Source organism: Hyperolius riggenbachi, chromosome 12 (genome assembly GCF_040937935.1).
Source record: "Hyperolius riggenbachi isolate aHypRig1 chromosome 12, aHypRig1.pri, whole genome shotgun sequence".
In the NCBI taxonomy this organism is placed as follows: domain Eukaryota; kingdom Metazoa; phylum Chordata; class Amphibia; order Anura; family Hyperoliidae; genus Hyperolius; species Hyperolius riggenbachi.
Genome location: NC_090657.1, coordinates 60,623,423 through 60,645,704, shown reverse-complemented (window position 1 = coordinate 60,645,704; position 22,282 = coordinate 60,623,423). Strand labels below are relative to the sequence as shown.

The 22,282-nt window shown below is 43.9% G+C and overlaps 1 long non-coding RNA gene across 1 annotated transcript; it reads right to left on the bottom strand.

Annotated features, from left to right (window-relative positions):
* Positions 1 to 985: 985 nt before the first annotated feature.
* On the bottom strand, positions 986 to 20,914 carry LOC137541778 (uncharacterized). The gene is made up of 2 exons (XR_011025265.1): positions 20,856 to 20,914; positions 986 to 1,234 (listed from the first exon to the last, which is right to left on the bottom strand). It is a non-coding gene; the product is annotated as an uncharacterized lncRNA (long non-coding RNA).
* Between the last annotated feature and the right edge of the window lie 1,368 nt (positions 20,915 to 22,282).

Here is a 22,282-nt window from a genome sequence, read left to right as displayed (position 1 = left end):
AGGTTTTAAAGTCAAAGGGGGATGGTTACTGTTTGTTTGAAGCAGGCAGGCCCAGATTTACATCACAGGAGCCTATAGGCACAGATGTTCTGACACCCAAGACTTTGCCCTCCATGAACACACAAGCCCCCACCAAACCACACCACTAGCTTGCTCGCTGGCCCCATTGCAGCCTTTCCCCTACTTCCCCTGCCCGGCATAAGTAGGCACAGGTTCCCCTTAGTTTTATGCTTGGAATACACAGGTCGATTTTGCCGCTCGATTCCACGCCCGTCGTTTTCCGTGTTCCATTCTGCGGGCGATTCTCTTATCTTCCATTCATTTTTCTTATCTTTTCCCATTGTCCTCCCTGCAGAATCGAGCATGGAAACGATCAGGCGCGAGATCGGACATGTTGGAAATGATCTATTGAGCCATCTAAATGGCTCAGAATTGAGTCATGTATTCCCAGCATCAGGTACCCTCAGTAATAAGTAGCTAGAGGTGCCCCCAAGTATTAGGTAGCTAAAGGTTCCCCTGACTGAAGGGAGATCTCATCAGTGGAATGCCGAGACTTGGGTGATTAACCTCTCATTTACACTCTGCTCCGGACTCTGCATAGGGAAGGAGGAATGGATGCACCGGGGGAGGGGAATGAGCCGCTTTTCCATCATCTGGCTCCTGTAGGCATGTGCCTACAGTGCCTTATGGAAAACCCGGGCATGGGAGGGATGATATCTCATGGTTGCCAAGGGGGTAGAGCTCAGTGGTGTATGGTAAAAGTGGATGATCTCTGTCTAATAAGTCTCTCCAGGACTATATTGTTGTATACCTGATGACGTAGTTGCATAACCATAGGGCATCCAGCCAATTTCCAATTAGTTAGTGTCAGTTGTCACGCAACTGCTAGTATGTGAAAAACCAATGATATAAGTCCAACTGGAATTATTGTAATGCCTATATTTAAGATAGCTAACGCTGGACTTAATCTGAAGGACATTAGGCCTTGTTGTCTGATTAGAATTTGGACTTTATTCTATAAGGTGGCTATTACTTAACACTCCCACGTGAGGGTTTAGGATGCCCAGGTGATTGCAGTATGCAGTTATGAGCAAGAACTACTCCAATGCTGCATCTCCTTCTCCTCCGTGACCTCACGATTTGCAGTCAGAGGATCCCACAGTTCTGATTCTTGCTTTGTGAGTCCGGCTTTAGTTCCAGAAATACCTTCTGATGGGCTCTCTGTATCAGCTCCCTGTGTAGGAGAATAATACACATTTCATAAAACTAAAACTTTATTCTCTTCACTATGTTTTACTTATTACATTGTATGCTAAATAAAGTTTGACTTCTTAAAGGGAGGGTTCACGGAGAAATAAAAATACTAATCCACTTACCTGGGGCTTCCTCCAGCCCGTGGCAGGCAGGACGTGCCCTCGACGCTGCTCCAGAGGATCCCGGTCTTCTCTGGTAGCTCACCCGACCTGGCCAGGTCGGGCTCTTCTGTGCTCCAACGTGCGTCTCACGCGGTCATGCTGACGTCATCAGATGTCCCCCAGGCTGTACTGCGCAGGCGCAGTAGTTCTGCGCCTGCGCAGTACAGTCCGTAGGACATCCGATGACGTCAGCGCGACCACATGAGACGCTCGTTGGAGCGAAAGGAGAAGCCTGACCAGGAAGCCGGCCTGGCCAGGTCAGGTGAGCCACGGAGAAGAACGGGAGCCTCCGGAGCGGCGTCGAGGGCACGTCCTGCCTGCCACGGGCTGGAGGAAGCCCCAGGTAAGTGGATTAGTATTTTTATTTTTTTTATCAAAATCCATGGATCTTCCCTTTAAAGAGAAGCTCAAGTGACATGTGACATGATGTGATAGACATTTGCATGTACAGTGCCAAGCGCACAAATAAATAGGCTGTGTTGCTTTTCTTTTTTCTCAGCCTGAAAGAGTTAATATTCAGCTATGCAACTGACAGTTTTTCTCCAGTCGGGACTCAGTTGGACTACAGCCTCCTCCAATGATAAGGGATTATCGCTTTCCTGGCAGAGAACTCAGGTTCTGAGACAGATACCATAACTCTCTAAGACAGGGGACAGATTGTTTCATTGATCCGAGACAAAACAATAAATCTACTTTTTTAATGATTTTAAACATAACATAAAACTGTGGGATATCTAAAAGGCATTTTTAGGAGTAGGAGGATAGATACAATTATTTATCTCATCAGTTTATTTTTACTTAAAGCGGAATATAACCCTGCATTTCACCTTTGCTCTAAAACATTATTTACAACATATTATGTGCAACCAGCATTTTTTTTTACTAGACCAGTATTGGAAGGGTTACACACAGAGCTTTAAAGTTCAGTGGAGAGAACTGCTGCCGCATCCGAAGTTTAGATAGATACATTTAAGTAAACACAATGTAACAAGTGTGGAATGTGACACACACTCTGACTGTGCAGGAGCTCCAAGACACAGAGAGAGAGTGTGAGTCACATTCCTCACTTGTTACATTGTGTTTACTTAAAGCGGAATACAACCCTGCATTTCAACTTCGCTCTAAAACATTATTTACAGCATATTATATGCAACCAGCATTTTTTTTTACTAGACCAGCATTGGAAGGGTTACACACAGAGCTTTAAAGTTCCGTGGAGAAAACTGCTCTCCGCAGCCGAAGTTTAGATGGATACATTTAAGTAAACAAAATGTAACAAGTGTGGAATGTGACTCACTCTCTCTGACTGTGCAGGAGCTGGAGGACAGCCAAAGAGTGTGTAACATTCCTCACTTGTTACATTCTGTTTATTTAAATGTATCTATCTAAGCTTCGGATGCGTCTGCATTTCTCTCCATGGAACTTTAAAGCTCTGTGTGTAACCCTTCCAATGCTGGTCTAGTAAAAAAAAAATGCTGGTTGCATATCATATGCTGTAAATAATGTTTTAGAGCAAAGTTGAAATGCAGGGTTATATTCCACTTTAAAGGGAAGAACCGCTGTAATAAAAAAATAAAAATATGAATCCACTTACCTGGGGCTTCCTCCAGCCCGTGGCAGGCAGGACGTGCCCTCGACGCCGCTCCACAGGCTCCCGGTCTTCTTCGGTGGCACACCCGACCTGGCCTGGCTGGCTTCCAGGTCGGCTCTTGAGCGCTCCAACGTGCGTCTCAAGCGGGCGCGCTGACGTCATCGGACGTCCTCCAGGCCGTACTGCACAGGCGCAGAACTACTGCGCCTGCGCAGTACAGCCCAGAGGACGTCCGATGGTATCAGTGCACCCGCTTGAGACGCATGCTGGAGTGCACAAGAGCTGACCTGGAAGCTGCCTGGCCAGGTCGGGTGCGCCACCAAAGAAGACCAGGAGCCTGTGGAGCAGCGTCGATAACATGTCCTGCCTGCCACGGGCTGGAAGAAGCCACAGGTAAGTAGATTCATATTTTTATTTTACCATGAACCCTCCCTTTAAAGAGGAACTGTCGCAAAAATAAAACACATACAAATAAGAAGTACATTTCTCCCAGAGTAAAATGAGCCATAAATTACTTTTCCCCTATGTTGCTGTCACTGAGTAGAAATCTGACATTACCGACTAGCCCATCTTTTCATAGGGGGGGTTCTCAGGGTTTTCTTTATTTTAAAAAGTACTTAGTGAATGGCAGTTGCTCCATCCAACTGCCAAAACAGTGTGCAGAAAGCAGGGAGGCTGGCCAGCATCTTTGTATAAATCTTTTTCAGGGAATGTCTTTATAAAGAATAAAGGCCATGCTGAGAATCCCCCATGAAGAGATGGACTAGCCCAAAACCTGTCGGAAATGTCAGATTTCTACTACCTACTATAAGTGACAGCAACATAGGAGAAAAGTAATTTATGGCTCATTATACTCTGGAAGAAATGTACTTCTTATTTGTATGTGTTTCAAATTTTAAGATTTTTGCGACAGTTCCTCTTTAAGTATCATTTTAAAACAGAAGGTATTTGCACATCTTCAGCTTTACATTAGCAAGAACTTACTTGAATAAAGGCGCCCATACATGACTCAATTTTCAGCATGGATAGCGTACCGAAAAAAATATAGAAAACACTACTCTGACGGGAATTAGGTTGTATAAAGGTGGTGCGCCTCAAAATGCAAAAAATTCAAATAAAAGTTCACAAGAGCAGAGAGTGCACAAGTCCCCCCAGCAGGAAATTCAGCCTTATTCAAGGCCTCTAATTGTCCCAGAGCTTGGGACAAAGTCCGCCTTTATGAGTAAACACCACCACCTCACCCTCAAGAAGGAGCATCCACCCTTATGCTAGGTACACACAATGAGATTTTTTTTTTTGCAGATTTACTGCCAGATCGATTATTTCCAACCTGTCCGATCTGATTTCCGATCGATTTTCCAATCAATTTTCCATAGAAGTGAACGGTCCGATCAGATCGAACATGTTGGAAATAATCGATTTGGCAGTAAATCTGCCAGAAAATGTCATAGTGTGTACCAGGCATTAAAGCAGTAGGATCAGCCATACTATTCCAGGGAAAAAATCACATATATAAGTAGATAAATACTTGATCTACTTACATAACACATGTATTGTACTGTCCACGTTTTGATTTCAGTGAATGTTATATAGTAAATGACAAGAATTCTGTTCCTGATGGGGGCCATGTCTTTTGCCCACAGTAAAGGCTAACTCGTGATGTCATTTCTGCCCTTTACTTTTGCTTGTAAACACAAGTGAGCCTTGCTTGTAAAACACAAGTGAGTAGGGGATCAGGTTTCAGATAAGCAGCAGACAGGGAAATAAAGGTAAGAGGAGGAATATATTATAGATAAAAAGAACCCCCAGCATGCAATTCTTTGGCACCGACTACTAAAGAGCCAGTGCTCCTAAGGTATATGATAACTTCAAATCATAACAGCAGAAAACGTTTTGCAAATTTTGAATGCAGGATTAGCATCTTTATCACTTAATACACTCAGACCAGTTGCTGTTGAAATTTGATTTTTATGGTGACGATACCGCTTTAGACTTAAACAATGACCCTCTGCAAGATTGTGTCCCCAACACTGTCAGGTTAATCACTACACAAAGAATTGAATGTGTGCATTAAACACCAAGTGCAAAGCGGTCGCCCTGTGGGAATTAGTTCATGCTGCAATAGCACTATCCAGGAGCGCCACGCGGAGGCTTCCCAATGCCCCCATACAACAATGCTTTTAAATATTGGGAGGTGGGTGCGGACGGACCTCCCCGGCGCTGGCCACGCTTGGGGGGGGGGGGGGGGTTGCCTGCGCCACCCAGCCTCCCCCTCCGGGGTGCTGCTGTGGTTCCCAGGCAGTGAGAGTATGGGGGCATTGGGAAGCCTCCCCGTGGCGCTCCTGGATAGTGCTATTGCAGCATGAACTAATTCCCGCAGGGCGACCGCTTTGCAGCATTGGTTTTTGACCCTGCATAAGTTGGCATGCGAAAGCGAATGCATATTTGCATGAGCATTGCCTCATCAATAGCCAATTAGGCCAAATTTGCTTAGCCAGTTATGTCAGGTGTTCACTTGGTGTTTAATGCACGCATTTAACTCTCTGTGTAGTGACTGTCAGGTTAATCAAGGCCATCTCCTGCCTATCACAAACTCTCTCCCTCCTCTTCTACGCTTAGTCTGCATATCACCTCGAAGGTTAAAGTTCACAGCATCCATACCGTAAAACTATACCAAATGTTTATTAATATTGAAAGTGCACACTTACATACTTAAAACCTTTAAAGAGAAACTCCGACCAAGAATTGAACTTTATCCCAATCAGTAGCTGATACCCCCTTTTACATGAGAAATCTATTCCTTTTCACAAACAGACCATCAGGTGGCGCTGTATGACTGATATTGTGGTGAAACCCCTCCCACAAGAAACTCTGAGGACCGTGGTACTCCTGGTAGTTTCCTTTTTGTGAACCTTGTTGCATTGTGAGAAATAGCTGTTTATAGCTGTTTCCAACTGCCAAAAAGGCAAACAGCAGCTACATCACCTGCCAACAGTAAAAATGTCACCATATAATAAATGTCTGAATGTAAATCAGAAATGTAAAATATTTTACAATGGGCAAACACTGACAATCATTTATACATAATTATTGTAAAAATGAAGCACTTTTTTATTACATTATTTTCCTCTTTAAGTATGGCTCTGAGTTTTAACAGGCTCAACCCTGTTATAATTTAGGTAGGCCTCAGTTATTTGTACTGAGTTTAGGTAAAAGGCTTGGTTCACAGAGTATACCTTTAAGAAGAGGTTCTCGCAGAAGAGAGGATGCAGGCAGTTACCAGGAACATGTCCCGAACATGTCCCTGGTGAAAGGCCACAGGCCCAAACTGCCCCAGACCGTTAGACGGCAGAAAGGTAAACATAGCCAATATTTACCAAACATGGCATTCCTTGTATGTAGGGTAGAAAGCACTCGGAATATTAATTAAGTAGGTGCATGTCATGACACCACAAGGGGTCTGAGCCAATTGTAGGTTTGGGGGGATGGCTCAGATGATGTCACATTTAACTCTTTGGTGACCGGTATTAAAAAGGGGTCACAGGCTGAAGAGAGACACTTCTTCTCTTTGCTGGCTTCCAATCCTTTACTCTAATTTATGTTTTGTCATCATATATTATTATTATTATTTAGTATTTATATAGCGCCATCATCTTACGCAGCGCTGTACGTTGTATATAGTAGATAAGCCTTCGGGCTATGTAGTATAGATGTAACGTAGTATAGACAGAAGATAACCTGATTACCATTCACCAGGAAGGTAATCAAGAAGCTGTAACGAAGAATCTGCTTTGCTAAGATGTAACGAACTGTACTGTATATTTGTTGACTGAATAAACTCCTAAACGCACTTTCTGTGACCCCTCACTTTTGACAACTTGTAAATGGCTGTTTCAGTCTAGGCTGGCCTTAATCAGTGCAAGGCTCCCTGCACCCTGCAAATCCGTTTTGCGATTCCGATTCCATTTCCGATTTTCCCTGAATGCAATCAACAGAAAAAGAGGGTCAAATCGCAGCATGCAGTAACAATTAAAAGTCGGAGTCGGATGTAAAAACTGATTAAAAATCGGAATCGCAAGCAGTGTGCAGGGAGCCCAAGGCATGGTTTGCTACAGATCTATGGGCAAGATTAGCAAAATACAAGTTCCTTACAGTTTCCAGGTAAGAAATAGTAAGCCAGAATCTCAGAAAACTATAAAAACTTGCCTTTGTAAAATAGAAGGTATTTGCAGTAGTTCTTCTTTACAATAGCAAGTTCTGCTCAGTGAGTGAATGTGCAGATCATTCATAGCTATGAAAAGCCAGACATTGTCTGCAGGCTTATTTTTTTTGACACGTATAAAGTTTTGGGCAACATAGTCCTATATTGATATTTCAGAAAGAAAAAGAGGCAATTGGACTGAGCCCATTTGGCTTTCTGAGTCTTACAAGGACTTCAGCAAGCTGGAGCCCCTTACAATAGAAGCAGATTATAATGGTGCATGGGCCATTCAGAAGAAACGGCGGCACCATAGAAAACAACATAATCTGCGGTTATGGCGGCGCTAATAGTGTCGGGATAGCCAAACTCCAGTTTACCTGTCCTCAGAGGAGCTCACAATCTAATCCTTACCATGGTCATAGTCTAGTGTCCTACTATATTATTAAGATGTATTTATAAAGCACTGATATCTTCTGCAACACTTTACAGAGTACATAGTCATGTCACTGACTGTCCTCATAAGCACTTACAGCCCCGTTTCTAGGGGTGTGCAGGCCCTGCAGCCGCCCTGAGCGCTTAGGTGGGGGGGGCGCCATGATGGAGGGGGGAGTCGTGGCTGCAGGGAGGGCAGCACGACTTCTCCCTCCCTTCCTCTCCCTGGGGCCACCTTCCGTGCTCCCCCTCCACTGCAGAGTTAGCACAGAATAGCCTTATATAGAGCAACTCACCTCCCTACCATTCCAATTGCCAATCACTTGCCGCTGGTCTCCTCTGCATAGCCGCTGATACACGCTCTACTTCCTGCTAGCCACTGACTGTCCACAGAGGGACTCACAATCAAATCTCTACCATAGCCATAGTCTAATGTCCTACCATATTATTATTATGTATTTATATAGCACTGACACCCTCCGCAGCACTTTACACAGTACATAGTCATGTCACTGACTGTCCTTAGAGGAGCTCACGCTCGAATCCTACCACAGTCATAGTGTAATGCCCTACCATATAATTATTATGTAGTTATCTAGCACTGATATCTTCTGCAGTAGGGATGGTTGGAAATGCAGATTTCCGATTCCGCAGAAATTCCGATTTCCCCCAATGCCCATTACCAATTCCACAGATTTCTGATCAGTTTCAGATTCCTGAGTTCAGATTTCCGAGTCATATTTTTTGGTCATTTTTTGCATTCTCTGATTGGCCAAATACTTCCAAGTTGTTTTGTTATTCTCTGATTGGTCCAATGCTTTCGAGTTCTGTGATTGGGCTAAAATTACCGAGTTGTGGTAACGCAATATTTCCGCAGAAATCCAATTTCCGAGTTCAGATTTCTGAGTTCCGAGGAGTGTTTTTTTGGTCATTTTTGCATTCTCTGAATGGCCAAATACTTCCAAGTGGTTTCTGCTTGGGCTAAAATTACTGAATTGCAGGAATGCAGTATTTACGCAGAAATCCGATTTTCGTAAGTTTCAATTCCCGAAATCTGAATGAGCATCTCTATTCTGCAGCACTTTACAGAGTACATAGCCATGTCACTGACTGTCCTCATTGGAGCTCATACTCTAATCTTACCATAGACATAGTCTAATGTCCTACCATATTATTATTATGTATTTATATAGTGCTGACATCTCCTGCAGCACTTCACATACTGTACATAGTCATGTCACTGACTGTCCTCAGAGGACCTCACAGTCTAATCCTTTCCATAGTCTTACTCTGACATCATATCATTATTACTACTGCATGTATCTTCTGAAGCACTTTACAACATACAGCCCTCACATTTGTGTAAATATTTAATTATATCTTTTCATGGGACACCAGTGAAGATAGGACACTTTGATACAATGTAAAGAAGTCAGTGTACAGCTTGTATAACAATGTAAATTTGCTGTCCCATCAAAATACACACAGTCATTAATGTCTAGACTGCTGGCAACAAAAGTGAGTACACCCCTAAGTGAAGAATGTCAAAATTTTACCCAATTAGACATTTTCCCTCCTCAGGGTCATGTTACTCTTTGTGTTACAAGGTCTCAGGTGTGAATGGGGAGCAGGTGTGTTAGATTTGGTGTTATCGCTCTCACACTCTTTCATACTGGTCATTGGAAATTCAACATGGCACCTCATGGCAGAGAGCTCTCAGAGGATTGTTGCTCTACATAAAGTTGGCCTGGGCTATACGAAGATTGCCAACACCCTAAAACTGAACTGCAACAAGGTAGCCAAGACCACACAGTGGTTTAGCAGGACAGGTTCTTCTCAGAACAGGCCTTGCCGTGGTCATCCAAACAAATTGAGTGGATGTGCTCAGTGTCTTAGCAAGAGGTTGTCCTTTGCAAATAGACATATGAGTGCTTGTAGAATTGTTGCAGAGGTTGAAGGAGTGGAGGGTTATCCTGTCAGTGCTCAGACCATACGTCACACACTGCGTCAAGTTGGTCCACATGGCTGAATTCCCAGAAGGAAGCCTCTCCTAAAGATGATGCACAAGCCCACAAACAGAAGACAAGCAGACTAAGGACAAGAATTACTGGAATCATGTCCTGTGCACTGATGAGACCAAGATAAACTAATCTGGTTCTGAAGGTGTCAAGCATGTGTGGTGGCAACCAGATAAGGAATACAAATGTATCTTTTCTACAGTCAAGCATGGTGGTGGGAGTGTCATGGTTTTGGTCTGCATGAGCGCTGCCAGAACTGGGGAGCTACAGTTCAGTGAGGGAACCATGATTGCCAACATGTACTGTGATATACTGAAGCAGAACATGGACCGCAAGGTAGTATTCCAAATGAATGACCCCACATACTTCCAAGATGACCAATGTCTTTCTGAAGATAAAGGTACTGGACTGGCCAAGCATATCTCCAGAGCTAAAACCATTGAGCTTCATTAATGTTTATCAGCACAATAAAACTTTTTGAAACTAAACCATACTGAGCATCTGTGGGGCATCCTCAAACGGAAGGTGGAGGAGCGCAGGATCTCTAACATGCACCAGATTTGTGATGGATGAGTGGAAGAGGATTCTAGAGGCAACCTGCAAAGCTCTTTTGAGCTCTATGACCAAAAAAGTTAAGGAAGTGCTGGAAAATAGTGGTGGGCATACAAAATATTGACAATTTGGGCAGAATTTCAACATTCTTCATTTAGTGGTGTACGTGCTTTTGTTGCTAGCAGTTTAGACATTAATGGCTGTGTGTTGAGTTATTTTGATAGGACAGCATCTTTAGTGTAGTCCAATGAAAAGATATAATGAAATATATATATAGAAATGTGAGTTGTGTACTCAGCTTTATGAGATTCTGTACAGCCATGACTGTCCTCAAACATGCTCGAATCCCTACTATGGTCAAATGTCTTATCATAGCCTAAGGACAGTTTTGGGGAACCCAATTAACTTAGCTGTATATTTTTGGGAGAGCAAACCAAAGTAAACAAAGGGATAGCATAAAACTTCATGCATATAGTGTTGATTTGAACCCAGAATTGTGGGGCTCCATGGCGAGAGTGCTACCCACCACACCACCATACAGTTGTGAATTTGTATTAAGAATGAACATGGACCAGTCAGATTCAGATGAAGATTGGTCAAAATTTGATTGGTCAAACTTCAATCTCCATACAAGCTACAACCAAATTTGCATCAAATTGGGAAATTTTGCATTTCATTGATTGTCATATCCATCATTGCCTTCTCCACATTCAATCTCTTTTGAATGTTGAAAGTACATATGGTGGTGTGCTCTAACATATTGACAGTGTAGGAACAAAGTCTGAAGAATGCTTATTCGCATTCACAGAAAGATTACTTTTTTTCTTTTAAAGCCAATAAATAGTATCATCCTGATTCAAAACTCTCTGCTTTCACTGATGGCTAAGATGGTACAATGCTCTACTGCTACAGGAAAGCAGAAGGATGCCAAACCATACACACTAGCATAGAGGTAGTAACAGCTCAGGTGACAGTGACAGTCTAGCAATGAAAGGAAAGCAAACAGCATTTTTATTCCTGCAGTTCTCATAGATGGTAGGAACTGAAGGACAGAAAATGAGTCAGGAAAGAGTTAACTTAGACCACTGCTGGCTAGGAAGAAAAAAAAAACCTAAAGCCATAAATTTAGTTAGACTAGAGATAAGAAAGCGTAATTTACAGCTGCTGGGGTCAGTGTCACAGCTGTAAAGGAGAAAGTGAAGAAACTAGCAGAGCTCACTGATGTCTGCGAATGCCTGCATTAAAACTCAGCGGAACTTAGTTCTATCTGCTTTGTAATGTAAATCCCTGGTAATTCTCACATCAACTTGTATGTCCATGATACAGAGGAATGGATCATCAGGTGAGGTGACAGCAGATGTTGATTGTCATAACACACCAGGAATTGTGAGAGAGAGACTTGCTGGAATTGGGGAACTCTGGAATTCAGCTATTAGTGCAGAGCAGGGCGCTGGCTGGCTGCTCTGCGGGACAGGAAGAGGTGATTAACTTTGACATATGACCTCTTCTCTCTCCAAGTCATGCCGTCCTTCTTATCTTATCTGATTTAACGTCCTAGGCCATGGCCTTTGTGGCCTTCCCAGAAATCAGGCCCTGAGTATTACAAATTCAGACTAAAGCAGTGGCCAAAATCATTCAACTTCGCAAAGCACAATCTCGCACATCTGTTTCTAGCAAGCAGTCAAATCGATCAAAATCACAATCATCAAAGTATTCAAGTATCAGGGAGCAACTTATAAAGGCACGTGCAGATTCAGAAGCCCTTAAAGTACAGGCTGCCTTTGCACAAAAAAAAGCAGAAATGGAAATTGATGTAGCTCGAAAAAGGGCAGAAATAGCGATCCTGGAACAACAATGTGCACACGCAGCAAGGCTGAAGGTTCTAGAGCAAGCTGCCAATGAGTGTGATGAGGTTAATACAATTTTAAGCGATATTCATGAAGAGGATCACCTTAAACTAACTAGAGACTATGTTCTAAACCATCAAAGTGAACCGTCGATTGCTTCAGATGTGCCTGGCAATTCAAACATTGTTCCAGAGCAACGGAAGACTGATTCTTCTGCACCACCTCATACCGAAGATCACTACAGTGCATTACCTATTTGCCATCCTGATCCTTCCTCGTATGCCACAGTGAACCAAGACCCTTGGCCTCAGCAAGCTCAGCACTTAAATGCTCATGTCCAATCTTATTTGCCAGCAAGTCATCAAACACCTGCCAACCCAGCAGTTCCATATTCACATGAGACTAGGCCTATGGACTTTAAACCAGCTCCTGAGCTGAATGCCTATGCAGTCCCTTACATCCCAGCATCTGTTCACCACAACACCACAAATAATGCATTCAATGCCACTCAATCTGCAAACTCCTTCCCAAAGTCAGAGAGAACAGATATATCAGAGTTTTCTAGGTTTATGATTCGCCGAGAGCTTACCAAGACAAGCCTGACAAAGTTTGATGATCAGCCGGAGAATTATAGAACCTGGAAATATGCTTTCAAAGGCGTGATTAGTGACCTTGGCATCACTGCATCTGAAGAGCTAGACCTTCTCATCCGGTGGCTAGGTCCACAATCTGCAGAACGTATCAAGAGACTAAGATCTGTCCACCTCTGTAATCCTACAGGAGGCCTCAAAGCTGCTTGGGACTAACTAGAACAGAGCTTTGACAGCCCTGAGGTTATAGAAAATGCCTTGTTCAAACGTTTGAAGAACTTTCCAAACATATCCAGCAAAGACAGCCTGAGATTTCAGGAGCTCAGTGACCTCCTTCTAGAACTCCAGCTGGCTAAGCAAGACACTCGCCTATTAGGCCTCAGTTACTTGGACACATCTCAGGGAGTGAATCCCATTGTTTCCAAGCTGCCGTACAATATTCAAGAATAGTGGTCTGGATTAGGGTCAAGATACAAAAGACAGTATCAAGTCTCCTTTCCTCCTTTTTCTTACTTCTGTGAGTTAATCTGAGACATTGCAGAGATCAAGAATGATCCAAGCTTCTTCTTCTGTCAGCCTAATTCTCCTGGTCCACCTCCTGCTAAATCTGACAGCTCACACCCAGACTATACAAGCAGCAAATGTCCAGTATCAGTAAAGAAGACTGATGTCCTCCCCACACCTTCAACTACTCCAGTTGAAAGCAATCTGGGTGACAAGATTGAAGACCCTAATTGCCTATGTCCTATTCACAAGGCAACAAAAAGTGTATTGGCTTCGGAAAGAAACCACTTCAAGAACGCAAGGAGCTTCTTAAAAGATCTGGAGTGTGAAGAATAAACACTTAGACCTTTCTTCATGTCAATTTGATCGAGTTAAGCTGTCTGATGAGACTGTAAATGAGTGAGCCATACTATCACAGGTCAGTCACACACTCAGAGTAAGCTGTCTCAGTAATATCTACGCTCACTGCCAGCATAGCCGAGTCAGAAGTCAATTTGATCGAGTTAAGCTGTCTGATGAGACTGTAAAGGAGTGAGCCATACCAGTGGCGTTCCTACCATAGGGTGGCAAGGGGCGGGGTGTCGGACGCCCCAGGGGGTGTCACCAAGGCCTCCCACAGAGGCCTGTGCAGGAGGGGGAAGCAACACAGAAAGGAGGGGTAGCGGGGAAAGCGGCGGGGAGGGGGGCCAGGCCCCCCCACCTCCCTCACCTGGGTCCCCTCCTTCTGGCGCTTACCCCCTCCTAATTAGCAGCAGCTTAGAGAAGCGGGCAGGAGCAGGCGGAGAGGACTTACTCACCTTCCTCCTGCGTTCCAGGCGATGGCGCACAGCGTCATTGTCACGTGACACTGGTATACGCCTTCTCTACCGCTCACTGTGCTTACTGATTAGCGGAAGCACAGTGAGTGGTGGAGAAGGCAGATACCAGTGTCACGTGAGGATGACGCTGTGCACCATCGCCAGGAAGCAGGTGAGTAAGTCCTCTTCGCCCGCTCCTGCCTGCTTCTCTAAGCTGCTGCTAATTAGGAGGGGGGGGGAAGCGCCAGAAGGAGGGGACCCAGGTGAGGAAGGTGGAGGGTCTGGCCCCCCTCCCTGCCACCCCTCCTTCCAAGCTTCCCCCATACTGGGGGCAACTATACTATACTACTGGGGCAACTATTATAGGGGCCAACTATACTATGTATACTGGTGGCAACTATATTACCTACACTGGGGGCAACTATACTAGCTATACTGGGGGCAACTATACTAGCTTTGCTATACTGGGGGCAACTATACTAGCTATTCTGGGGGCAACTATACTAGCTATACTGGGGGCAACTATACTAGCTATACTGGGGGCAACTATACTATCTATACTGGGGGCAACTATACTAGCTATACTGGGGCAACTATATTACCTACACTGGGGGCAACTATATTACCTATTATGGGGGCAACTATATTACCTATTATGGGGGCAACTATACTAGTTATTCTGGGGGCAATTATACTAGCTATTTTGGGGGCAACTATACTAGCTATTCTGGGGGCAACTATACTAACTATACTGGGGGCAGTGGTGGTGCTTTGAGGTGCTGAAGCACCCCCTAAATTTCTCCAAGCACCCTATTAGCACCCCCCAGCGTGAACTGACTTTCAGCATCTAATAGGCGCCGTGTCAGTGCACCGGCAGCAGCAGCCAGCAGCTGCGGCAGAGCAGGGCTACGGTAAAATGGCATCCGAAGCCCTGCTCTGGAGACTTTAAGTCTGCAGTGCAGGGCTTCGGGCACCATTTTCCTGTAGCCCTGCTCTCAGCGCGGGAGTTTCAGGTCAGGAACGTTGCTGACTGACTGCAGAGGATCGTGGGAGCTGCGAATCGGACGGAGGCCAGGACAGGAAGTCTGCTGTGCTGCAGGTGAGTAAATGTTTTTTTTTTATTTATAGTAGCAGGTGTATCGTGTATGTTCTGGCCAGGTACATACACGGTACATACATGATTAGCGGAAGCACAGTGAGTGGTGGAGAAGGCAGATACCAGTGTCACGTGAGGATGACGCTGTGCACCATCGCCAGGAAGCAGGTGAGTAAGTCCTCTTCGCCCGCTCCTGCCTGCTTCTCTAAGCTGCTGCTAATTAGGAGGGGGGGGAAGCGCCAGAAGGAGGGGACCCAGGTGAGGAAGGTGGAGGGTCTGGCCCCCCTCCCTGCCACCCCTCCTTCCAAGCTTCCCCCATACTGGGGGCAACTATACTATACTACTGGGGCAACTATTATAGGGGCCAACTATACTATGTATACTGGTGGCAACTATATTACCTACACTGGGGGCAACTATACTAGCTATACTGGGGGCAACTATACTAGCTTTGCTATACTGGGGGCAACTATACTAGCTATACTGGGGGCAACTATACTAGCTATACTGGGGGCAACTATACTAGCTATACTGGGGGCAACTATACTATCTATACTGGGGGCAACTATACTAGCTATACTGGGGCAACTATATTACCTACACTGGGGGCAACTATATTACCTATTATGGGGGCAACTATATTACCTATTATGGGGGCAACTATACTAGTTATTCTGGGGGCAATTATACTAGCTATTTTGGGGGCAACTATACTAACTATTCTGGGGGCAACTATACTAACTATACTGGGGGCAGTGGTGGTGCTTTGAGGTGCTGAAGCACCCCCTAAATTTCTCCAAGCACCCTATTAGCACCCCCCAGCGTGAACTGACTTTCAGCATCTAATAGGCGCCGTGTCAGTGCACCGGCAGCAGCAGCCAGCAGCTGCGGCAGAGCAGGGCTACGGTAAAATGGCATCCGAAGCCCTGCTCTGGAGACTTTAAGTCTGCAGTGCAGGGCTTCGGGCACCATTTTCCTGTAGCCCTGTTCTCAGCGCGGGAGTTTCAGGTCAGGAACGTTGCTGACTGACTGCAGAGGATCGTGGGAGCTGCGAATCGGACGGAGGCCAGGACAGGAAGTCTGCTGTGCTGCAGGTGAGTAAATGTTTTTTTTTTATTTATATTAGCAGGTGTATCGTGTATGTTCTGGCCAGGTCTGCTACATGATTGAAGTGTTTTCTGGCCAGGTCTGCCACATGATTGCATGTATTTTCTGGTCAAATCTTCCACATGATTGCATGTATTTTCTGGTCAAATCTTCCACATGATAGCATGTATTTTCTGGTCAAATCTGCCGACTTGATTGCATGTATTTTCTGGTCAAATCTGCTGACTTGATTGCATGTATTTTCTGGTCAAATCTGTCGACATGATTGCATGTATTTGCTGGGCAAATCTGTCGACATGATTGTCATATATTTTCTGGAAAAATCTGCCGACACGATTGCATGTATTTTCTGGGCAAATCTGCCGACATGATTGCATGTATTTTCTGGGCAAATCTGCTGACATGATTGCACGTATTTTCAGGTCAAATCTGCCGACATGATTGCACGTATTTTCTGGTCAAATCTGCCAACATGATTGCATGTATTTTCTGGTCATATCTTCCACATGATTGCTTGTATTTTCTGGTCAAATCTTCCACATGATTGCATGTATTTTCTGGGCAAATCTGCCGACATGATTGCGTGTATTTTCTGGGCAAATCTGCTGACATGATTGAACGATTTTCTGGTCAAATCTGCTACTTGATTGAACGTGTTTTTTGGTCAAATCTGCCGACATGATTGAACGTATTTTCTTGGCAAATCTGCTCACATTACGTGTATTTTCTAGAGAAAACCTGCACAATTATGTGAATTTTCTGGGGAAAGGGTCACCAAAACTTGGGCCCACTGTCTTTGCGTTGCACTTTAAAAGGGAACCCAAGGTGATAATAATATCGAGGCTGCCATATTTATCTCCTTTTAAGCAATACCAGTTGCCTGCCCTGCTGGTCCCCTGCCTCTAATTCTTTCAACCATAGACCCTGAACAAGCATGCAGCAGGTCAGGGGTTTCTGACAATATTGTCAGAACTGAGAATTGTTTCTGGTGTAATTCAGTTCACTACTGCTGCCAAGTAGATCAGCAGGGCTGCCAGGCAACTAGTATTGTGTAAAAGGAAATAAATATGGCAGCCTCCATATCGCGCTCACCCCGGGTTCACTTTAAATTACAGTTAGCTCCACCCTCATCCAGTCTTGGCCATGCCCGTCTTTGCCGCGGGTCACCAGCTACCCCAGAAATGGGGGGGTCTTTTAATACCCAGCACCGGGTGTCAAATGCCCTAGGTACGCCACTCAGCCATACTATTACAGGTCAGTCATACACACAGAGTTAGCTGTCTGAGTAATATCTACACTCACTGCCAGCATAGCCGAGTCAGAACAATGATGTATTTTCACTTGTCTGGGCAGCGATGCATTGACCCAATGTCCCACCATATACTATATTGAGATTATTTCCACACAGGGTGAGACATATACACGGGGCCAGTGTACTGCCATCCTGACAAGTGGCTATGGGACTCTAATTATTTATTGTGGACATGATGGCCTTTTTGTGTGTTTTTAAAGTGGACTCAAATTAAAAATACAAGATTTCAGAAATAAAATTTATTTTCTAAATTATAATAATACATAGCAGCCTTTTTTCAGCTGCATGATGACAAATATAAAATATTTTACATTTATTGGAGGAACCTCTCCCTTCCTTTCATATTACTGGCACATACCAGCCTGCCCCCTCCGATCCTCCAATGACCTGCGCCTAGTCGCACCTCGCATAACTCAGTCACATGCACGATTGCAGGACTTCACCAGGGCTGCCCCTACTCTCTGGAACTCTCTCCCACCAGCCATCAGACTGGCCCCCACCTTTAATACCTTCAAACAAGCTCTCAAGACTCACCTCTTCACGCTCGCATACCCCCCTACACCAGCATCATAATATGTTCTGTTAGACCCCCTCTCAAAAGACGCACCTATTGTCTCCACCCCACCCTTTAGATTGTAAGCCTCTGGCAGGGCCCTCCTCCCTAGTGTTTCCAGCTTGATTATGCAATCTTACTCACAACCACCCTTCTTGTAGACTCGAACAGTCTCTATCTTGACCTATGACACTGTATTGTTATCAAATAATTTGCATGATCTTGTTTTGTTGTGAGTTTCCGTATGTTCTACCTGTATGTTAACCCATTTATCTATTGTGCAGCGCTGCGTAATAGGTTGGTGCCTTATAAATACAATAAATAATAATAATAATAATACTGGGACAGAATCCAGACAGAATCTTTGTATGTGTTAGAGTAGTGCAACTAAATATTTTGAATTAAAAAAAAGTTTTGTTTGGGTCCGCTTTAAATGATTTTATTGTCATTCCTATTGCTAAATAAAGAATTTTATATGAGGAAGATGCAGTGGTGATTCCCTATCTTTGAGAACCTATATTTATAGTATGAGGAACTACTTTTTCTTGTGTTGTGTTTAATTGCTTTTCTGCGTCGAGGACCCTAGTTTCCTCTTATAAACATTATGCTAATTATGGATTCCCTTTTGAGGGAATATACATATTTTTCTGGGGATTTAGACAGGAAAATGTCTGGGGCTCATGTTTAAGTATGAATATATAAATGAAAATCAAGTGCTAAATATGTTGACTAAACGGAAATGAAACGACAAAATACCGTCTATAATAAAAACCGATATTGGAAATGAAACGGCAAGATACCGCCTATAACAAAAAACGATATTTACACTTGTATTAAGCATAGTAATATGATTGTAGATATTACAGATATTGTACTGCAACTATACCTAACTGTATTCTCACACAGATCTCTCCCTATCCCTAACCCCTAGACCCCCCCCCCCCCCTTTGTGGAAATATACATAATTTAATAAACTGTATATATTATAAATATTATACTGTAACTATACCTAACCCTACTATCACACAGAACCCTCCCTGTACCTATCCCTAACCCCTAGACCCCCCCCCCTGGTAGCGCCTAACCCTAAAACCCCCCTTGTGGTGCCTAACCCTAACCACCCCCCTGGTTGTGCCTAACCCTAACCACCCCCCTGGTTGTGCCTAACCCTATCCACCACTCTGGTGGTGCCTAAACCTAACCACCCCCCTGGTGGTGCCTAAAGCTAACCATCCCCCTGGTGGAGCCTAACACTAACCACCCCCCCTATGGTGCCTATCCCTCACCACCCCCCTGGTGGTGCCTAACCCTAATTACCCCCCCTGGTGGTGCCTAACCCTAACCACCCACCTGGTGGTGCCTAAACCTAACCATCCTCCTGGTCTTGCCTAACCCTAACCACCCACCTGGTGGTGCCTAAATCTAACCATCCCCCTGGTGGTGCCTAACCCTAACCAACTACCTGGTGGTGCCTAACCCTAATCACCCCCCTGGTGGTGCCTAACCCTAACCACCCACCTAGTGGTGCCCAAACCTAACTATCCCCCTGGTGGTCTCTAACCCTAACCACCCCCCTGGTGGTGCCTAACCCTAACCATCTCCACTGCAAAAACACCCTTACACACATATAAACAATAATAGATTTAATCTCAAGAGCTGCTCCAACACTATGGAACTCCCTACCGCCACCCATTAGGGCAGCCCCCTCCTTTAACACCTTCAAGAAGGCCCTCAAAACTCACCTTTTCACTCTGGCCTACCACCCCTCACAATTGCTCTAAACCCACAGCTGAACTCTGGTCCCCTACCTCTCGTGTCCTTACCTCTCCCTCTAGATTGTAAGCCTTTGGGCAGGGTCCTCCTCCATTTGTGTCCTACCTGATCATGCACCCCCATTACTGTGCACCCATGCTATGCATCTGAGTGAACCTAACTTGCCTAATCTCCATGCTCCCATCCAAAGACTGACTAAGCATTACCTTGTACTCATACTGTGCTGTGTGATCTGGTTTTCTTGTATTCCTGTATTGTCATATTGCTGTATGTCACCCCTAAATATTGTCTGTAACCTAAATTAATGTCCAGCGCTGCGTAATATGTTGGCGCTTTATAAGTACAATAAATAATAATAATAATAACTCCTTAAAATACTTCACTACAAATAACATGAATAGAATCATTTATATATTTTTAATAGAATAAATAGCCTTAAAATCACATACACATTAAAAATATTATAAATAGCAAAAGTTATATATGTATAATAAAATAAATAGCCTTACAATCACGTACGCATTAAATATCTTAAAAGAAAGGTAATGTTAAAAGTGATATATTAGTAAGATAACAAATCTTAAAAATATAATCTACGCATTATAATTCTGAAAACAAGGTTAATACTAAAAGCGATGTCTTTCTAATACAATTAGGTTGAAAACAATATTTAAGCATTATACCTATGAACACGAATTGTAAAACCATAAAATAAGTGTAAACGAAAATTTACTTGTTACACTCCTGAAAGCGAAACTTAAAAACGAAAAAATAAGTAAAACCAAAAGGAAGTAGTAAACGACTATATTTGTAATAAACCTTATTCTGTAAATGAAAACTTTTGGTAATATGATCCCTGGAATCGCTATTTCTCAGGCGCCCAAATTTCCTGTTGGGCGCCCAATAGCCGATATTTTGCATTGCAGCCTATGGCGGCACCCTTTTTGTCCATTAGCCATATGCACCCTCTTTTCCTGCTTCCCTACAAGTCTCCTAAAGGCTGACGAGTTGTGTGTAGCTACACAATCTAAATGCAATAAGCTGAGTAGATTACTATACATATCTACCTTGAAAAGCTGTCTACAGTATCTGTGTTCCTCTGCTGAGCCATCTGTAATGTGCACTCGTGACAGTGCAGGACTTTAACCAGGAACTATTTGGACAAGGAATTAGCTCAGCCCACAAGTTCCTAAGTATCACTTTCCCTCTTGTCTGCTGTGACGACAGGCTTGGGGACTTCTTTCTATGCAGTGTGAGCCTCAATCTTCCATTGTTACAACACTTCGATGTTCAGTAATGTTTTTTTTCCTGTTTGCTGTTAGCATTGCACAAGGAGATAGACGTTTCCTGCTTTGGTGATTTGACTGCATCGGTCAGATATCTGGTAGTGTGCCTGGTCTGGATTCATTGCATCTGCTGCAATTTTACCATTGAAAGGTAAAAAAAGAAAAAAAAAAGACAATTTTTCCCTACGTAACTATAAAAGTGAAAAATGGGTGCAAGATATTACTGATCTCCCCCATCTATGTCTAACACTAGCCTCCCATCTACCTACACCTTACACTAACATTGCCTAACTATCTATGCCTAACACTAACTACCCTTCTATGAATAACCCTACACCCTCAACACTAACCTCCCCTTACCTACACCTAACACTAACTACCCCTAATCTAGTATACGGCAGAAGTTGGATAGTCTCCCTAGGTGCAGCGATCAGGCGTTAAGCTGGGCAGCTCTGTATCCACTGTAGTACAAAGATAAGAAAAGAAAAGAGCGCTCTCAGCTATTGTGTAAATATGTCGTAGTGCCCTATCCAGGACAGGTCTCACCTTTAAAGCGGTATCGTCACCATAAAAATCAAATTTCAACAGCAACTGGTCTGAGTGTATTAAGTGATAAAGATACTAATCCTGCATTCAAAACTTTCAAAACGTTTTCTGCTGTTATGATTTGGAGTTATCACATATTTAAGGAGCACTGGCCCTTTAGGAGTCGGTGCCAAAGAATTGCATGCTGGGGGTTCTTTTTATCTATAATGTATTCCTCCTCTTTCCTTTATTTCCCTGCCAGCTGCTTATCTGAAACCTAATCCCCTACTCACTTGTGTTTACAAGCAAGGCTGAGGAGACTCAGCGATTGGAGGAGACAAGAAAAAAAGAAAAGGGCAGAAATTACATCACGAGTTAACCTTAACTGTGGGCAAAAGACATGGCCCCCACCACTAACAGAATTCTCGACATTTACTATATAACATTCACTGAAATCAAAACGTGGACAGTATAATACAGTACCTATGTTATGTAAGTAGATCAAGTATTTATCTACTTATACATGTGTTTTTTTTCCCTGGCATAGTATGGCTAATCCTCCTGCTTTAAGATGTGGCTGCGCTTGGATATCAGCCTGTAGTAGCGTTTGTCCCACTTGGTAGCCAGGGACCAGGCTCTCGGGCTGTCGCGGTGGAGGTGGACATGCTTCCCTCTGGCAGCGG